General features: G+C 34.0%; 1 pseudogene; it reads right to left on the bottom strand.

The window, feature by feature from the left end:
- Window positions 1-20,449: 20,449 nt before the first annotated feature.
- Window positions 20,450-20,549, bottom strand: LOC122100541 (annotated as a pseudogene).
- Window positions 20,550-20,907: the final 358 nt, after the last annotated feature.

The raw sequence follows: 20,907 nt of genomic DNA, 5'->3' as shown, positions 1-20,907 counted from the left end.
ACTGAGAGCATGAGGTATGTTCAAGCCCCACACTGGGAAAAAAAAATCCTTAGAAGAATAGTATGAGAAACAAAGTTATGAATAGGAAAGCAGAAACAAAAGAAATAAGCTTATAGACAAAGCTTCCCAATGTGAAATATGGCACAAATTGTAATATTTAGGGTTTTCCTTCCTTTGCAGTAGGAGTAAATGGTATTTCTACTTGAAGAAACTGAAGTATAAAACTGTATGCAGTAAATAATGACAATACTTTTATGTTTCCATAATTTAACTTGTTTTCCTACAAAGATATCGAATAGTGTAGCTATGGAAAATCAATACATATTGCCTTTTCATATAGGATTACATAGCCTTGCAATTGTCTAAAATTGATCTACACTAAAATCATTGTCATTGATATCCTTCTGAATATTCCAATGTTTATACTTTCAGCTAACCTCCCACAATACTCACACCCCAAATATAATTTTTAGTTCACGCAATCTTAGCAACATAAGCATATGGCCCAAAATGTTCATTACCTTTATCTATTGTCATTAGTGTAGTATAACTAATACAATTAAGTACATACCCTGAGAGAAAGTAGATTCTTCCTAGTAAATACATACTTGCAGGCACACACACATACATATTTAGCACTCTAACTCAGGTTAGGTTCCTGACACTGGGTATCAGACAATGATCAAATATTCAAACTTTCCTGCCCAGACATAAAATACATTCATAATTCCACACATACAAAGACAGCAGATAATTCAAAATAATGAGAATATTTAACAGAATGACCCAGCTCCTGAACCATCTACTCCCTGATTTCATTCATTTATGATGATGCGTTTTTCATATCATATTTAAAAATCATTTTGAGTCTCCCTAATTAGCAGACAAAAATATGCTATCATAGAAAATGTAGGAAAATTACTTGTCCCTCGGTAATCTTTAATATATCTCATCAAAGGCTTCTATTTCCTTCTTTCAGGCTGTTTCTGGCATTTTGCCCTAATGTCTAATATTAAGTTAGAAAGGACATGCCATATTCCTTAATTCATTTTCCCTAACGGTTATGATATGGAGTTGACTCTGATTTTTTGCTTATTCTAAAGTAAATTTTCTCAACAACTTGAATTATTGTTAATGTTAGTCAGAAGCCATTTGAAATATCAAAAAGGACTGGAACTGCACCTTGGCAATGATTTGTGAATGGCAGTAATGGTTGTGGGGAGCTAAAGGACTTGAATTATCTAGAGTGCCTTAAAAGTGGCACTGTTATTTAAGGACTGATCACTTAGTAAGCTTTTAAAGTGTTGTCTTCTTATTTAATCTAGGAAGATAAAAGTATGCTTTTCATCACATTCCTGCCTGCAATCCACTAGAATTATTTCTCTTTTACAGTTTATGCCTGGTGCTACTGCAGTGAAACCTACCAACAACTGTACAGCTGGGTTAGCTGCTTTAGATTTTGAAATTTTCTTCGAGTAGCCCTAGTGATTTGAGCCCAAATTCGTGGGATAGTAACATAATACACAATTGCAAAACACCACAATATAAAAAGACCATTTCAAAATGAAGTTCAACTTCTTTCTTTGTTGTGTTATTTTTTCCAATTGATTGTCTTTTAAGGAGCTGGGGGTTATTCATTTCTCATTATTTTTGATGTAACTTAAATAAATTTACCAGATTTTTCAAATAAAATAAACAGATATAAAATGACATATTTAGTTACAAAATATGGCTAAAGTTTTGAGTGATTTTTTTTTAATTCAAGTCCTGTTCTCAGTTATCCTCAAATAACTTTGCGATGAGCCAAGCATATGTGTAAATTGACACATATCAAGCACACAGAACTCTGGAATTTTTGGTTTTTGATTTCTATATCAACTTCAACTAGAAAAGAAAATTATCACTTGCTTCATGTCTTAAGTAATCTATTTAAACCAAGTTTTATTAATTTTATCAATAGATCTCATAATCTATGGAATTGATGCATTGAATAAGTGTTTGATTTCTTAGTTGCATTGAATTAAGATTACATTTATTTTACTTTTTTGCATATGAAATAATGACATTCTTGAGGACAAAACATGCCTGTTTTTCATTTTGATTGCCAAAATGGAACTATTATGAACTTTGAAAATTTAACTTTAATTCTGAACATTCAAATTTCACTAGGACTTGAAATGTGTTACTTACAACTTTAATGTTTAAGTAAAAGGTATTACTTAAATAGAAAGCAAAATTACAAGTTATCATACCTTATTCCCTGAATTGACTTTATGATAAAAATTAAATTTATATAACATGATATAAGTACTGAAACAAACTATGAGATATGCAAGAAGAAGACTCCTTTTCTGATTTGTTATTGTTGTTGTTGTTTATAGTTTGTGATGATTCTGTCTTCTTTATGCATGGTATATTCATTGCACGTCTTCAGCAAGGTGGGGGGTGCGCACAGAGCTTTAGGGAAAAGGGTGAGATTTGCAGCAGTGGATTTCATTGAACATTGATGAAAGTGAACTATTTAGAATACAGGTGGAGGGACAACAAGGAGGGACTGTGAACAAGTGAGGGAACTGAAGACATTTCTAAAAGGAAATATACTCATTACCTGACTCATGTAAATGTAATCCATCTATAAATAACCTTAATAATGACAACAGAGTGAATTTATTTTAAAAAAGCAAACGAAACATTGTTTCTTAGAATCATAGACGTTTGTTTTTTTCACTGGTTTGAGCTGGTTGGGTCTATCTCTGAAAATAGCTACATTGGCATTCCTTGTTAGAATTTGTGAGCTACTAGTAGATAAAATTCAATTATGATTCTCTGTATGCTTTTTGAGACTCTGATTCATTTATTTTTTTAATATAATTTGTATTATTTCTGTCTACTGGTTTTTGGTTTGGCTTGTTCCTGTTTTTCAAGGACCTAGTGGAGCATCATTAGTGTTAATGCAAGATTGTTATAATTTGTTGACGTACGTACTCAAAGATATAAATTTTCCTCTGACTATTGCCTGTGCTGTTGTGTCCCAAAGGAGGAAGTATTTTGTGTGTTCACTTACATTGAATTATATAAACGTTGGAACTTCCCTCCATATCTCTTCAGTGATTCCCTGGCAATTTATCAATTTTCACAGATTTTCCCTGTGAGCTAAGATATGATCTATTTTCGAGAATGTTCCATAGGCTGATGAGAGAAATATACATATATATACATATATATATATACATATATATATATATATATACATATATATATATATATATGTATATATATATATATATATATATATATATATATATATATATAGTGACGCTGCTAGGTGAAATATTCTGTAGATATCTGTTAGGTATAGCTTGTCAGTGCAGTTATTTAGTTATTTAGCTCTGAAGTTTCTTTGCTAAGTTTTGACCTGGATGGCCGGTCCAGAGGTAAGAATGATGTGCTCAGAGCACCAACAATGTGTTTGGATGTATGCATGTTTTTAGGTCAAGTAGTATTTGTTTGATTAACTTGGGAGCTCTAGGAATAAGGGTATTGATATTTAGAATTGTTATAACCCCCGATGTAGAGTTTTCTTTACCAATATTTAATGTCCTTCTTTGTCTCTTTTTACTTTCATGCTACTTTTAATTTAAAGCCTGTTGTATCTAATATTAGTATAGCTACTCTGGCCTGTTCATGAGGTCCATTTTTAATTTGTAAAGGTGATGTACAGAAGGGTTACAATTACATAACTCAGATAATGAGCACACTTCTTTTTGAACAGTGTCACCTCTTCCCTCATGTTCTCCCAGTTTTTCCCTTCCAACTTCACTCCCCGACAAGTTGTATTGTTCAGTTTCAATGTAGTGTCTATTGAGTAGCACTGCTGCATTTGTTCATCCTTTGTCCCAGCATTTCTGGGTTCCCACTTGCCCTTTCCAAAATTACATATAAGACAAAAGGTGCAGAAAAAACATCAAAAGACAACAGAGGGGGAAAAGAAAAATAAATAAACCTCTCATTTCCATTTCTTGGAGATTATTTGGGTGAACATTATTTTATATGACAATATTCACACAGCTATTGAGCCTTTGTGATCCTCTCCAAAGGGCATTCTCCTTTGTTCTCACTGTATTAATGGTTAGAATCTATATAATTTATCATGTCCAAGTGTAATGTATTATCTTTTACCATCCAAGTGTGTTTACTTGTAGAATTATAGGCACATTCTAATACAACAAATGAGGGAAATTAAGAAACCATTGAGTCTGTCTTTCTTCAGTTAATATGTTTGTTCCAAGTCTTTCCATTTCCTTATGAATGGTGTAATATCATTCTTTCTGGATCAATAGAATTGGATCAAACTGAAGAGGTTTCTTCATGGCAAAGCAAAACGTTAGAAACATATATAGAAAGAGAACAGAATGGAAGAACATTTTTACTAGCTAAGCATCAGACAAAGATTTTATAACTAATGCATATTTAGAGATCAAAAATTAAACCCAACAAAAATAAACCCTCAAATAAACAAGAACCCAATTAATATATGGGATAAACACTTAAAGAGAAACTTCTCAGAAGAAGAAAGAATGACAAATAGACACATCTCTCTCCATAAAAGAATTGTTTCTAACATATTTATAAGATGATTTCTTTGTTGCTTTGTATGTCCCCCACCATGGTATAACCCCTGCTTTCATTGTGTTTGGTGTTGGTATAATTTGTGGAAAAGAAGGGCAAAAACAAACCGTTTAAATAGGGTGGACCCATTGCAACAATGAGATGTAAAAGTCCTTATGTCGAAAAATGAAATTTACAACTTTCGTGGGGGGGCAAGGTCAGGGATAGGGTGGGGAGAAATGAGAAGGGGTGGGAAGGGGATACAAAGGAGGAGGCAACAATGCTTGATAAGAAATGTACTCATTAACTTGCCCATGTAAGTGTAACCCCTCTGTACGGTATTTTCACTATAAAATAAATTTAAAAAAGAAATGCAAATCCAAACAACACAGATTCATCTCACGCATGTTACAATGTCTTTCCAAAAAATGAAAAATCAGACACTGATAGGGATATGGCCCAAAGGAAACTCTATTAAACTGTTGGTGGGAATGTAATATTGTTCAAACACTTTGGAAAACACTATGGAAGTTGCCCACAAAACTGAATAGAGAGCTACCTATGGATTCAGCAATTTCATAACAGGCGTTTATCCAATAGAGTAGAAATAAAGCCACACTGAAGCTACCAGCACAATCTGTTCATTGTTGCATTATTTTCTTGCCAACATATGGAATCAGCCCAGATGCCTCTCATTGAAAAAAGGGACCAAGAATTATATATATAGATATATATATATATATATATATGTATATACATGTACATATATATTTTTGTTGATCCCTATTTAAAATTATGTATGCATGTATATATATGTATGTGTGTATATATATACATACATATATACATACATAATGGAATTCTGTTCATCCATCAGAAAGGATAACATTGCACCATTCTTAAGGAAAATGAAAGGCTTAGAAATAATGATGTTAATTGCAATAACTGGACCCAGAGAAACTTAGGTTACATGATTTTCCTCATTTGTGGTAAATGGAAGTTGTCTATAAATGTAAAAGTAAACACACTGCATGGTATGAAAGGAGGTATGTGTCAGAGACCATGGAGAGTGAAATTACTATAATTCTCCTAAAAACTAAGTCAAAGACCAACAATATTAAATACCAGGAAATGTGTATTGCAAGAAAGGACCGTGGGGGACAATGTGAGAGGGGTAGAAAATTGAAGGGGAAAAGGATAAAATACAGGCAATAACCCATTGTATACTTCCCGTAATTGAAATATACAAGGCAAGGGGTAGCGTGAAATGGGGTGAAGATGTTGAAGTGGTAACACAATTCCAGGTTCATTGTACATGTAAACTGCTTTGTTAAATGACAAGTAATTCCATAACATAATATTGAGATACATAAGGATTGGGGTTAATTGGGAGCAGTGGTTGAGACTGTTGAAAGGCATGACAATGATCAAGATGCAGTGTATCCATACATGATTTCAGTGAATGGTAACTCCTTTGTTCAACTACTTAAAGATAATAAAAATATGCAAAAATTTATTATGATAGTTGAATAGAGAGTTGAACCTCAACTCAATTCCCATTTTAAAATATTTTTAACATGGAGACTTGGAGAAATAAATTCAAATAATAAAATATTATTAATCCTTTATCAGAATTTGTGAAATTTAAATCAAACTACTTTGCTTTTGACAGCCAATGGGCTGTTAGAATATTTCATAATAAGTGGCTTAAAAATAATCAAGAGTACATTATCCATATCCTAGTAGCTTAAACATTTATTATAAAAATGGTTATTCAAAGAAATTCTTTGTCTTATGGGAGTTCATTTTCTGGTTCATTGTAACCTATTTGCTTGACGTTCACAAGGCAGAGTAATTATATTGGGCTTCTTTTATCAGGATCATTAGGGTCATCACGGAGAGGTTCATTGTAATGTAACCAGACAGGGGAATAGAATTTCAACATATGTATCTGGAAGGAGTTAGAATCATCCAATAAATTTTGCAACTTTGTCTTTAACTCATTTGGATATTATTTCATAGAAGATAGTCACCTAACGACAAGCTTATAACATGTGAATTATGTGAATGATTCTTCCTAAAAAGGGAATAATTATACTGATGGCAAAGTGAAATATGATTGCTTAGTGGCTCGAATCACATCATAGGTAACCATGGTAAACGTGGTACAAGCAATTCTAAGGCCCTTCTGATGTATTTGAGCAATCTCTGATGAGTTAAATGTTTTCAGAAATATTCGTTTGATCCAACAAATATAGATCTCCTTTGATTTTAATTATAGTCCACTATTAGGACTCCCACAGACATCAAAATCAGAGGATGCTAATTTCTCTGATAAAATACATAATAATTTGTTACAATTAATGTAACACGAACACTGTAATATTAATAGCACTATAATTACCAGTATTCACATTATATAATATATTGACATCCTTTGTTACCTCAATTTTTAGAATATTTATAACTAAATGTAAAATTTTTGCAAATAACTATTTGATGATGTATAGAAAATGTGAAAAAAAGATTTGTGTACATATTTACTACAGATGCAAACAGATTTATCTGGTTATTTCTGATCCTTCACATGTTGGTTGCATTCATGCATGGGGAACATGCAGAGAAGTCACAATGGCAAGCCTGCATTTACTAAAATGTTAATTGCATGAAGTTTATGTTGGGGTAAATAGCAGATTTTATAAATTAATAGTTTTTGTCCCTTCCTTTGTTCCTTGGTTCCTTCATTCCATCCTTTTCTCCTTCCTTCCTTCTTTTCTTCTTTCCTTCCTCCCTCCTTCCCTCCATCCCTAACCTCTCTCTTTCGTACTCTCCTTTCTTTCTTTCTTTCTTTCCTCTTCCTACTTTCTTTCTTTCTTTCTTTGTTTCTCTTTCTTTCCTTTCCTTCTTTCTTTCATTCTTTTTCTTCCATCCTTCCTTTATTTCTTTTACTCAGAATATTTCTTATGGCTATAGAAAAAATATCAACTGTTGTACTCCAAGGTGTGATGAGTAATTATAAATATACTAGATTAATATTAATTTTAGAAACCTATACTATATCTTAAGACAAATTGTACTAAAACAACTTCACAAAAGTTGCAGGATATGTAACAAATATTGCTTTTCATGATATTTTTATTATGTCAAACAAAAATAAGAATTTAGACATAATATTTTGTGTGTGTGTGTGTTTGTTCTTATGATTTTTACTCAAGACCTATAACTGGGCTGGGAAGGTGGCTCAGTGGTAGGGTGCTTGCCTTGCATGCATGAAGCCCTGGGTTAGATTCTTCAGAACCACATAAGCAGAAAAAAATAGCCAGAAGTGTGCTGTGGCTCAAGTGGTAGAATGCTAGCCTTGAGCTGAAGAGCTGAGGAACAGCTCCCTGGACCAGAGTTCAGGCCCTACAACCAAAAAAAAGACCTCTCCCTTAGTTTTTCCGCCCTTCAAGGATATTGCTCTAACATTTTGAGCCCACAACCCCACTTCTAGCTTTGTGTGTGTGTGTGTGTGTGTGTGTGTGTGTGTGTGTGTGTGGTGTGTGTGTGTGTGTGTGTGTTGTGATGTGTGTGTGATTATTGAGATGTGTCTCACAAACTGTCTTGACAAGGCTGGCCTTTTTTTATTTTTTATTGTGAACATACTGTACAGAGGGTTTACAATTACATGGGCAAGATAATGAATACATTTCATTATCAAGCATTGTAGCCGCCTCCTTTGTTTACCCTTCACATCACTTCTCAGCCTCCCCCCCGCCCCCACCACCAAACCCTCCCCCCCACCAAAGTTGTAAAGTTCATTTTAGACATAACAACTTGTACTTCTCAACTTGCAACGGGTCCACCTGTATCCTTATTTAAACGACTTGTTTTTCCCCTTCCCCTCCACAAATTATACCGACATCAAATACAGTGAAAGCAGGGATTATACTGTGGGGGAGGGACATACAAAGGAACAAAAAATAATCTTATAAATGCGTTAGAAACAAATGCATGAAGAAAAAAACATTTAAATTAAATACATATCTAAGGGTTCATTTTCCTAACATCACCTTATCTGACCTTTCTGCTTGACTCATACATATACTAGATATTGTTCATAAGGGAAAGCATGGGACCTATGTTTCTTTGGGCTGGGCTAACTTCACTTAATATAATTTTTTCCAAGTCTTTCTATTTCCTAACAAATGGGGCAATGTCATTCTTTCTGATGGAGGCATAGAATTCCATTGTGTATATATACCACATTTTCTTGATCCATTCATCTACTGAGTGGCATCTGGTTGGTTCCATATCTGAGCTATGGTAAATAATGCTGCAATAAATATAGTTGTGCTGGTAGCTTAAGGTGGCTCAGTGTTTAGAGCACTTGCCTTACATGCATGAGGCCCTGGGTTCTATCCTCAGCACTACATAAGCAAAAAAAATATAGCCGGAAGTGGTGCTGTGGCTCAAGTCGTTAGATTGCTAGCCTTGAGGCCCAGAGCTCAGGCCCCACGTCCAGAACCAACCCCCCCCCCCAAAAAAAAGGAATGGATGAGTACATTTCTTATCAAGCATTTCTGCCTCCTCCTTTGTTTTCCCTTTTCAACCCTTTCCATCTACCCCAGCAACCTCGCCCCCAACAAAGTTGTAAAGTTTGTTTTCGACATAACGATTTGTACATCTAATTGTTGCAATGGGTCCGCCTGTATTCTTATTTAAACCATTTATTGTTTCCGTTCCCCTCCACACATTATACCAATACCGAAAACAATGACATTAGGGGTTATATACCGTGTGGAAAGGACATGTCTGAGACAAGCAGAAACGGTCATATATGTTGATGTTTGGTCAAAATGAACCTCAACATAAGTATTCACATTTTTTTTTCTTTCTTTGATTGTTTCTAACATATTTATAAGATAATTTCTTTGTTGCCAAGGCTGGCTTTGAACACCACCTTCCTGAGTAGTGAGGATTACAAGCTTGAGATACCCATATTCAGCACTGATATAACATATTTAACAATAAAATAAATTTATTTTTTATTTTTTTATTTTTTATTGTGAACATACTCTACAGAGGGATTACAATTACATGGGCAAGATAATGAGTTCATTTCTTATCAAGTATTGTAGCCTCCTCCTTTGTTTCCCCCCTCCCATCCCTTCCCATCCTCCCCCTGTCCCCCCACCCAATCCTCCCCGCTACCCCCCATCCCCTCACTAAAGTTGTAAAGTTCGTTTTTTCGACATAACGACTTGTACATCTCATTGTTGCAATGGGTCCACCTGTATCCCCATTTAAAATATTTGTTTTTCCCCTTCCCCTCCACAAATTATACCGACATCAAATACAATGAAAGCAGGGATTATACTGTGGGGGAGGGACATACCAAGCAACAAAGAAATAATCATATAAATGTGCTAAAAACAATCGCAAGAAAGAAAAAAAAACATTTAAATACATATCTTAGGGTTCATTTCCCTAACATCACCTTATCTGAACTTTTCTGCTTGACTCAGATGTATATTAGATATTGCAAATAAGGGACCTATGTTTCTTTGGGCCTGGCTTATTTAAAAATTAAATCCCCCAATAACAAATCTTCAAAGAAACAACTGCCCAATAAATAAGTGGGCTAAAGTCTTAAAGAAAACCTTCTCTGAAAAGGAAAGAAGGATGGCCAACAGACACATGAAGAAATGCTCAACCTCCCTAGCCATAAAAGAAATGCAATGGAGGGGGTAACAATGCTCAATAGGAAGTGTACTCATTACCATACTCATGTAACTGTAACCCTCTGTATAGTATCTTTACAATAAAAAATTAAAAAAAAAAAACGACATTGAGATACCACCTCACTCCAGTTAGAATGGCTAAAATCAAGAACTCTAAAAACAACAGATGCTGGAGGGGATGTGGACAGAAGGGAACCTTGCTGCCTTGTTGGTGGGAGTGTAAACTTGTTCAACCACTTTGGAAAGTGGTATGGAAGTTCCTCAAAAAACTCCACATAGAGCACCCCTATGACCCAGCAATCCCACTTTTGGGCATTTACCCAAATGTTTACAAACAAGACCAAACTAAAGTTACCAGCATGACTATGTTTATTGCAGCACTATTTCCTATAGCTAAGATATGGAACCAACCCAGATGCCCATCAATAGATGATCAGTATCAAGAAAATGTGGTATATATGCACAATGGAATTCTATGCCTCCATTAGAAAGAATGACATTGCCCCATTTGTTAGAAAATGGAAAGGCTTTGAAAACTCATAAAATAAATTTCTTATTCTTTGAAATCTAGACGCTCAAGTTAGCAAATTAACATTTAGTTATTTAGTTATTAAACCTGAACCTGCACTGTGAAAAATAGTTTTCATCTTTTATGAAAAATATACATTCAAAGTTTAAATGACAAAATCTTTGCATAAATTGAAATACGCTAAATTCAAAAGCAACAAAGGGATCGTTAATCAAATATCTGATGTAAGGTAAAAGCAATAGGCTCTGTCAGGGTGAAAGAAGCAAGATTTTTGTTAAGTTAAATATTATCTACTGCAGGCACATGATTTTCTCTTCTTTTAAACCTAAACTTTTTTGACATAAAATATAGATTCATACAGTTTTTGAGAATATAAAAATCTTAGTTACTGCTCATGTATTTTCTGAAGTTTGATTACCAAGGCATTTCAGAGAAACACTGAATTTCATGTATTTTATGTAAGCAGTTATTTTTAGAAATTGAATCAATCTCCATATGTGATGAAGCAAGATATTTAATGACTTAAGCAATTATTCCTATAGACTTGAACATAACTTAATTTTGAATGGTATGAAATTCATATTGTACCTACTCTATGGAATAATTAAGAAATAAATGATCGTAATAGTATTTTCATTTTTCCTTCAACTAGAAAGAACAGTATATATGACAAAAACTTGAATGGAATGTCATAAAATTATGAAAAATTCAAGTCATTATGAGTTAGATGAAATAGTCATTATTGAACGTCACAAAATGAAATCTCTTGAAGCCTCCTTATCTGTTAAATAAAATGTATTTGCACTCAAAATATCTCTCTAGTAATGGTATAATCAAACCACCTTCATGCCAAATAGCTTCTCTGAGTAATTCAAATAAATATTTAGAAGCAGAAGTTATGGCAATGTATAGAAATATTTACCCACCTGAAATCATAAAGGATTGAGATTAATGATTAGCTTTCACTGTTGCCCTTTCAAAGGTAAACCGTTTGAAAGGTGAACCCTTTCAAGTGGGCATAGTTGTAGAGATTTGGTCACTGAGAACTTGTGACCAAAGTGGATTTTAAGATCAAAGTCCTTTCCTCCTCTTCCTTCTTTTTTTCTTTGTCTCCTTCTCCTTCTCCTTTTCCTTCTCTCTCTCCAAATTCCCCTCCTTCTCTTTCTCCCTCTCCCACTCCTATTCTTCTTCTTCTTTACTTCCTGGCTTTCATATTCCATCACATGTTCCTTACATGGGGTACTGTCCCACCAGCAATCCAAAGCAATGAGGATAAGAAACATAAACTGAAATGTATAAAATAAGAAGCCAAGCTTAATATTTCCCCTTTTTAAGATAATTTCATATAATATTTGTACATAATAATAGAAGACTCTCAAAGTATGCTCTCATTTATTATAAGGGATAATATTTACTGGAAAAACAATCTGACCAACATCGCCCTAATGAAATGACTGATTAAATTAATATTATACTGGGACAAATCTAGTTTAAAATATCAGATATACTTCAATAAGAGGTGAAAAAATCGCCTCTAGTGTTTCCTATGAATAGACAGCAGAATTCAATCTGTTATTCAAGGAAATTGACCTGCAAATGGCAGCATTGTCAATTTCATAAATGATGTAAGAAGACTATAGAACAAATTTCAACGCAAACGGCCTGATAAAAAATTTATTTTGTCCCCTGTATACTATATATGTCTGGTTCCCAAAATGACTTGTATTTCATATTTTTAATTAACTTTAAGTAGTTGTATGGGAGTTGCTGTTTGACCAAGCAGTTTATGAATAGTGTTTAGTGAGTTTTTATTTTCTTTTTTCTCTCCTGAGGTTTGAACTCTGGGTCTGGGAGCTGTCCCTGAGCTCCTTTGGATTAATGCTAGAATTCTATCACTTGAGGCACAGCAGCAGTTTCAGATTATTCTGAGATTTAATTGGAGATAAGAATCTAACAGACTTTCCTGCCTGGGCTGTCTTCAAAACTCAATCCTCAGCATCTTGATTATCTAGGGTTACAGGTGTGAGCCACTAGTGCCCGGCTTAATACAATGCACATTTTTTTTTCTTGGCTAGTACTTGGGCTTGAACTCTGGGCCTTGGCAATGCCCTTGAGTTCTTTTCCTAATGCTAGTAGTCTACGACTTGTGTCATAGTGCCAATTCCAGCTCATTTTGTTTATGTAGTACTGAGGAATCAAACCCAGGGCTCCACATATGCAAGGCGTCTTGATGATCATTATCCCTCATCCTTCTCAATCCTATCTCATCCCTCAATTTACATAATTTTGAAGAATATTCAGACTCACAATGTCATCTATAGTCACTCAGAGTATATATCACAGATCATATTTTATGGATAGTCTTATTCATGAACATACTTGTTACACATTATAGAATTCTGTGATTTTAAATTCTAAATTATCACTCAGATTCACCTACTACTATTCTAAAATTTTTCCTAAGGTTAATGCAAATGCATTCTGTAATTCTTCAATAAAATACAATGATTCTTAGAATATTAAAGAGTTGGAATAAGAACATCACCTTCAGTTCTAGAACATTTTATAATCACTACCCTCTCAAAATACTCCAATATTTATTAGTAGTCACTTATGTCATAATTTCAACCAATCCTCCCCTTGAGCCACTATTCTTTCATATTCTACCTCTACAGATGTGCCAATTTATAAAAGCTCATATCATTAGAAAATATTGACTATTTTATCCATTTCTCCCATGTAATATTACTGTTTCCAAATTTTTCTCATGGATAGAGCATATTGCTTTGTATACATGTGTATAATGGTATAACATCCTAAATGAGCATTTCAATATTTTATTATATGTTATTTTAAAAGGTTTTGCTATGTATATTTTTGTACATGTGTCTCATTGGACATGTGTTGAAATCTATTTTGCATATAAAATTATGATTCAAAATTATGGATCATAGAGGCAACTCTATGTGTAATATCTTAAAGATTGCCAGTATGTTTAACAAACTGACCCTATCATTTTAAGTGTCAAGCACTATTGAAAAAGGATTCCAATTTCTACTTAATTGTTGTGCAGGGCTATCTTATTGTTTCTATTTCCATTAATCTCTATATGTATGCAATGTCTAGGTATGTTGTGATATTTCCATATGTTCCTTGGTTGTTGTTATATTCCTATAGTGATATGTATTTGGATGTTTTTATAGGGGGGGGGGTCCGGTCATGGGGCCTGAACTCTGGGCCTGGGCGCTGTTCCTCAGCTCTTCAGCTCAAGTTTAGCGCTCTACCACTTTGAGCCACAGCGCCACTTCCAGCTTTTTTCTTTTTGCTTATGTGGTGCTGAGGAATCGAACCCAGGGCCTCAGGCATGAGAGGCAAGCACTTTATCACTGAGCCAACTTCCCAGCCCTGAATTTTTTGATAACTTATTCAGGATCGTTAAAATTTTTCATTGGCATTAATATGCTCTTAATATATTTCTGATTCAACTCTCTTTAAATCAATGTATATGTATACACACTATGTGTATTTATATACAAATACCTACATATACATATATAAGAATATACAGATGTGTACATACATGCATATAGACATATATGTATATTATTATTTTTATTTGTCTGTAAGTTATAAAAAATGATTCTAGTGGAAAACGCATTTATTTCCTATTCTGCTTTTCAGAAATTCAGAATCTGGGTTGGTGTTTTTTCCTTTATCTTCTAATTAAGAATCTTTCTATTTTTCTGATGGTTCTTACCTAATCATGTCTCTTTTGAAATACACCTGAGACTTTTAAGTACCCATTTGAGTATACTTCCCCCATCTGATAATTATTCAAATTTGTGTTCCTTGGGTAATGAAAGGCGATTATTTATTTTTGTTCTTCCTTATCTCAATCACAAGGTCCGGATAATGATTTTTGATAATGTATACAGTGCTCTAGAGTGATTAAACACATCTATAGAAAAAGATAATCTCACAATACATGGATAATGTTTATTTGTAAAAAATTGTAATAATTTCCTACAGGAAATGTTGTCTATTTCTTTAGTTCTTGTTTAGGGTTTGTTAAATTCTGGTGTGCTATAGTCAATTATCATAAAGTTATACAAGGATGGTAAGAAACAAACATCTTAATATCATATTCTAATATTAGCTTAGTTCTGCCTGTGTTATATGTATAAGGCAGTATTTGAGTTTTGCCTCAATTTCACATGCTATATTCTCCCAGTATATAAGTTGAAAGAAGACTTCCTCTGGAAATATGCTATTTTATAGCTAAAGAAAAACAAGTCAGCTGTTAGACACAGACAAAGAGATAGAAATCTTCCCCTAGAAATAGTCTTTACCACTTCTGATTCATTTTTGTATGCTGAAGTAAGTCTCATGACCCATCTTGACATTGCAGAGTAGAGGTAAATCTCACCTACAGGAAGCTGGTGCAGGATATAGAGTAATATGCAAAGATATGCAACATTTCAGATAAAGAGGGAAAAAAGTGAACTACAATATAATCTATCATACTTGCCATCACAGTCTCTGCAGGAAGGAAGCTATTATGTACCTTTGTTTCTAAAACTACTTCAAATCATGTCTTTTATGCTAGGATATTACAGGAATTAGAGAACATTTTGGTTCTGAGACAGCATAAAATCTCAAATAAACCTGGAGTAATCATTTCAATACTACCTTTTGTTCTCCAAGAAAAGAAACCATTTTGTAGACTACACTTTTTTATCAAGTATCTTTTTTTCCAGAAATGGATTATGTTAATATATGTGACTATCCACTAGAATAAATGTCTTCATTTATCTTCATCTTGTGCAGATAGCAAGTCAATTGGATGTAAGTGGGAGTTCATCAGTAGCACCTTTTAAAACTGTAAAAAATGTGGACAGGGAGCCAATATGCATATTTTTCCACCATCACCAATCACATCCTCTTTCTTCCTTCTTAGGAAACACACCCAATCAATAAAAAGTCTTAGATATTTGGTTCTTGACCTTGAAAGTGAAAGCAGCATATTATGGATGTCGGAGATCACAGTTAATAGTGTTTTCCATAATAATGTCACATGCAACAGCCCTATTAGTCCTGCAGGTCTTAACACTACATCCTTACTAATGTGATAAGAATACCACCCTTACTGGATTTAGTATTGTTTTCCACTTCCTTTTCTACTACCTCCCCTAAATTATAATACATATTAACAGAATGAAAAAGTAATGCCATCTTAAGAAAGTTCCATTGCACAAGACGTTATTTCGAAAAACGAACTTTACAACTTTGGTGACGAGATGGGAGGATCGGTGGGCAAGGATGGTAAGGGGAAACAAAGGAGGTAGCAACAATGCTTGGAAAGAAATGTACTCATTACCTTGCTCATGTAACTGTAACCCATCTGTGCTATATTTTCACACACAAAAAAACTTAAGAATATAAAAAGAAAGTCATTTAGGGCTCTGGGAATTTGGCATCATGCAACAGTTATTGCTTAGCATGCATGAAACCCTGGGTTCAATTCCTCCATACCACATAAACAGAAAAGGTAACACTGGAAGTGGTGCTTTGCCTCAAATGGTAGAGTGCTGGCATTGATGTAAAATAAAAAGAAGCTCAGGAACAGTTCCATGGCCCTGAGTTCAAGCCCCAGGATGGGCAAAAGAGTCATTTAGTGAGTAAATGCAAAATAAAGAACCCATATTTGGAATATATAATTGTTCCTTCCAAATGATATCTAACAATAGCCCTTAATTCATGTACTTCACCTATATTAGAATTCTGTGTTTAACAAAAAAATGTTTTCATAATAGGTCATGGTAATTAATGCCAGTAGTGTGCTTAGATATTTGGTGAACATTAATCCTGGAAATTCAAAGATTCCAGGCTTTTGAGTGGTAACTGCTAATCACAATAAGAAGGGTAGTGTATATGTGAGATTTGGAAAACTTTTTGGTAAATCAGGGCACCAAAAAGGCAGAAGTTAATTAATAGTTTTGACAGAGGAGAAGGAATAACTCCAGATGGAAGGAATAAATGATAGTAATAACTAAGTTACACCACAAACTGTTCTAGGGAAGCATTTATGGTTATTGAAGAACTAGTTATCAACTAGGCTTATTCCTCAGTGCCTTTAGCATTCTAATCATTTAGACTAGTTCTTAATCTTTGTGTGATAAGTTGTATATCCTTCTATGCTGTTCTTTCACACCTGATCTCCTTTGCTTTCTAAAAATCTATGTCTTTCTCTATTTCTCTATGAACAATTTCTGATACTAAGTCCACAAAAGCAGACAGCAGAAGATGCTAAGAGTCCCATACCTCATGAGTCATTAATGTAACAACATGGAAATTGCTACCTCAATTTTTCTAAAAAGCTGCAATGACACATCATTTGATTCAAATTTCCATTCTTTGTCTACATAGTATCATTTAGTGCACATAAATGCAAATATGAGCCATGTGCTGGTGGCTGATTTCTATAATACTAGCTACTCAGGAGGTTGAGACCAGAGGATTGTGGTTCAAAGCAAACCTGGTCAGGAAAATCCATGAGACATTTATCTTCAATTAGACACCAGAAACCCAGAAGTGGTGTTGTAGCTAGTGGTAGAGCACTAAATTTGAGCTGAAGAGCTGAGGGACAGTGCCCAAGATGGGAGTTCAAGCCCCACTACCAACAGAAAATGTGTAAATATGACTTTGTTTCCCCCAAAGGAACGACAAAGTCAATAGTAATCTTCGCAAGCACAGAAAATAATTCCAAAATGATTCAATGTACCTACTCTTGCTGAGTTAAGTTATGGCTTCTTTTCTAGACATATTCCCTTCTCTATGATTATCTAATGCACATACTTAGATAGCAATTTAAAACTGAGAGTATAGAAGCAAGATGTACAGTGATGATATTGTCCTATCAGAAATTCAAGTTAGTAATGAAAATTTCTTCTTAAGACCATACACAAAAAATACCATGATATAGTGTAATAGAACTCACTATTGAACATATGAGCTTTAAGAGCTTTCTAATTGATCCATTATTTATTGTTACCAACATTAGAAAAAAATGTATAATGTAGTAATAAAATAGAAGTCCTTTGAATGACTACTTAAATTCCTTGTTTTTTTAAAGACACTGTTTTCATCTTAAAAAATAAGGCTGTTTATTGTCTTCATGTGATTTTGATGATTAAGTGCTTAATGAGAAATCAAAATGCATTATAGTTCTTTGTTATCAATTCTCACTTTTTCTTCTTGGAGAACATAATGATCAAAACAATAGTTCAGAATCAGCAAGCAATAGGTCAGAATCATACTTCCAGTGCAAGTGAATCACCAGTAAGTAATCCTAAATACCGTTTTCCACAAAGTTTTGTGACAGATACAATCGGCCTTCCTTCTCTAGCTGCTTTCGTAGACTGGGCCTATTCCTTCATTATACAGGAAAAGTGTGATTCAACTGATTGAAGTCAGATATGTTACTAGAAGTATCAAGGATTTAGATTCTTGTCTGTATATTGGTAAATCTATGTCTCTTTATATAGGCTACCAAAAATGTATTTACTAATTTCAAGTAAATACATGAATTCTCTTTCCATCATTTTTAAAAAATAAAATTCTGCTTGCTCTATAAATTGATCAGAGGCATGGATTTTGTGGCTAGGTAGGACCTTGCACATCTCTCTGTTCCTCTCTCTCTTTCATGGTTCTCATAGATAATATGATTGCTCCATAATTATCCTAATTTATTTTGCTTTTATATTTTTGGTTTCATCATTTCACTTTCGGCTCTGCCATTTCCCAAATCATTTATGTAGAAGGCATTATTTCATATTTTCTCATCCCTAGAATAAGCTGCACATGAAGACACCACTGATCCTCATTTTCAGTCTGTACCATTGAATATGGAGGAACATTTTTCCTCTGCTCTCCATCAACTCCCTACTCTCGTTAGAATAATTTAGAATAGTAAAAATGGAAAAAGAGAAAATAAATCATGGTGAAAAAAGATGCAGAAAATTCACCGGATATTTCTGAGCAGTTCACCCAACATGAACTATTGGGGAAATACATGGACACCTCATTTTCACTGGCAATCAAAGTCTCTGGTTAGGCAATTCTGATAAAGATGAGGAACAAGATGAAAAAATGAGAAATGATATCAATTTCAATAAAATAAATACAGAAGGATCCAAGCAAATTTCTTCTTTGTGCTGCTGAAAACAATCGGCTTACTACACTGCGGAGACTACTTTCCAAAAGGGCCACTCATGTGAGTATTAGGGATGACGATGAGTATATGCCTCTTCATCAAGAAGTCTACAGTGGACACTTAGACATTGTCCTTGAGTTGGTGGCTCAAGCGGCACATACAATAACTGTAGATGGATGGACACATCTGCACAGTGCTTATAAGTGGAATAATAACAGAGTGGCTTCTTTCTTACTTCATCATGATGCAGATTCCAATGCCCAATCTAAAGGCCTCTTGACCCCCTTGAACCTTGCTGCTGGAAATTAAGATAGCAAAAATTCATTTGATCTCCTTCTGTTGAAACATTACATAAAACCATGTATGAAGAACAATTGGGAAGAAACTGCATTTGATATTGCTAAAAGGATAAGTATGTATCACTACCTCTTTGAAGTTGTGGAAGACTGTACAAATTGTTCTACTAAGTCCTAATGATTCAATTACTTTTCTTAAATTTCAATAATGCCATTCCATCCTTTGTGTCCATACAAAATATTTTCACAATCCAAATAACAGCAATAACTTACTGTAAAAATTCATGGATTCTGTGGATTTCTTTCAAGTGAATTGCCTGCCTTTGATGTCCAAATATATTCAAGAGTTTTTGTATACATCTATAATGATTTCTTCAGAGTTTGTGACTTTTTAATCAGAAATAATTTTAACTTATCTATTGAAATTAATACAGAAACTAAAGATATTTCTCGTGCTTGTCTGAAAAAGTATATTTTAAAATATTCTATAGTCTATGTTTGTATAGTGTCCATAATCTATTTTATTCTCTCCTAGATATAATACTTTGAATTATACGCTACTTTATAAGATATAGCTTCATTAATGAATCCTTTCAGATTTCATTCCATATAGAAATAGTTTAAAATTCCTTTGTTTCCTATGTCCTTATAGTATTATATTTCTTTGGGATAGAACGAAAATGTTGTCTAATTTCAGAAATTTTATAAAGGTTATGCTATATAAAGGCCTTTCTTTTTTTGGGGGGGGGGTTCCGGTCGTGGGCCTGAACTCTGGGCTTGGGCGCTGTCCCTCAGCTCTTAAGCTCAAGGCTAGCATTCTAGCACTTGAGCCACAGTGCCAATTCCGGCTTTTTTCTTTTTGCTTATGTGGTGCTGAGGAATCGAACTCAGAGCCCCAGGCATGCAATGCAAGCACTCTACCAATGACCCACCTTCCCAGCCTCATATAAAGGCCTTTCTAAGGTGAAGATTTAATACACTGATGTCAAACTAACTTTTAATTATATGAATTACGTGTATTTTACACTTGTAATTTTGTAATCAATTTTTAATATTTTTCATTTCTTGCATCTCAAGAATGAAAAATTTGGAATACTTCACAAATTTTCATATCATCCTTGTGCAAGTGCCATGTTAATTTCTGTATTCTTGTAATTTGGGTATACATGCTACTGAAGCATGTAGTATTCTCTAAATTAAATAGTTAATGTTGCAATCTTTATACAGGCTTATATCCTTGGGTGCCTATTTGTTACAAGGAAACCTTATTGTTTCCAACAGTGCTATTGATCTTATTTCCCTGAATTTCTGTGAAAAGTGGAAAGATTATATTGTTCAGTCCATTGCTCACATTTGCAATTTTTTGTCAATTACTATTTTATTTTCCATTTTGGATTTGATTGTACTTTCAAGTATCTATAGCTAGGTCCAAAGGTGATGGCTGTTTCAAGTAGTAATTTATCAAACTGAGTTAGCTCTGTGGAGCTAGTGGATTCAAATTAAGCCTTGCTTAAGAGCTACTTCTAAACTTCTGCAGTT

Source organism: Dipodomys spectabilis, unplaced genomic scaffold (assembly GCF_019054845.1).
Source record: "Dipodomys spectabilis isolate Male_0828 unplaced genomic scaffold, ASM1905484v1 ptg000583l, whole genome shotgun sequence".
Taxonomy (NCBI): domain Eukaryota; kingdom Metazoa; phylum Chordata; class Mammalia; order Rodentia; family Heteromyidae; genus Dipodomys; species Dipodomys spectabilis.
Note: the sequence above shows the minus strand (reverse complement) of the source record. Positions and strands in the feature narration are given on the sequence as shown.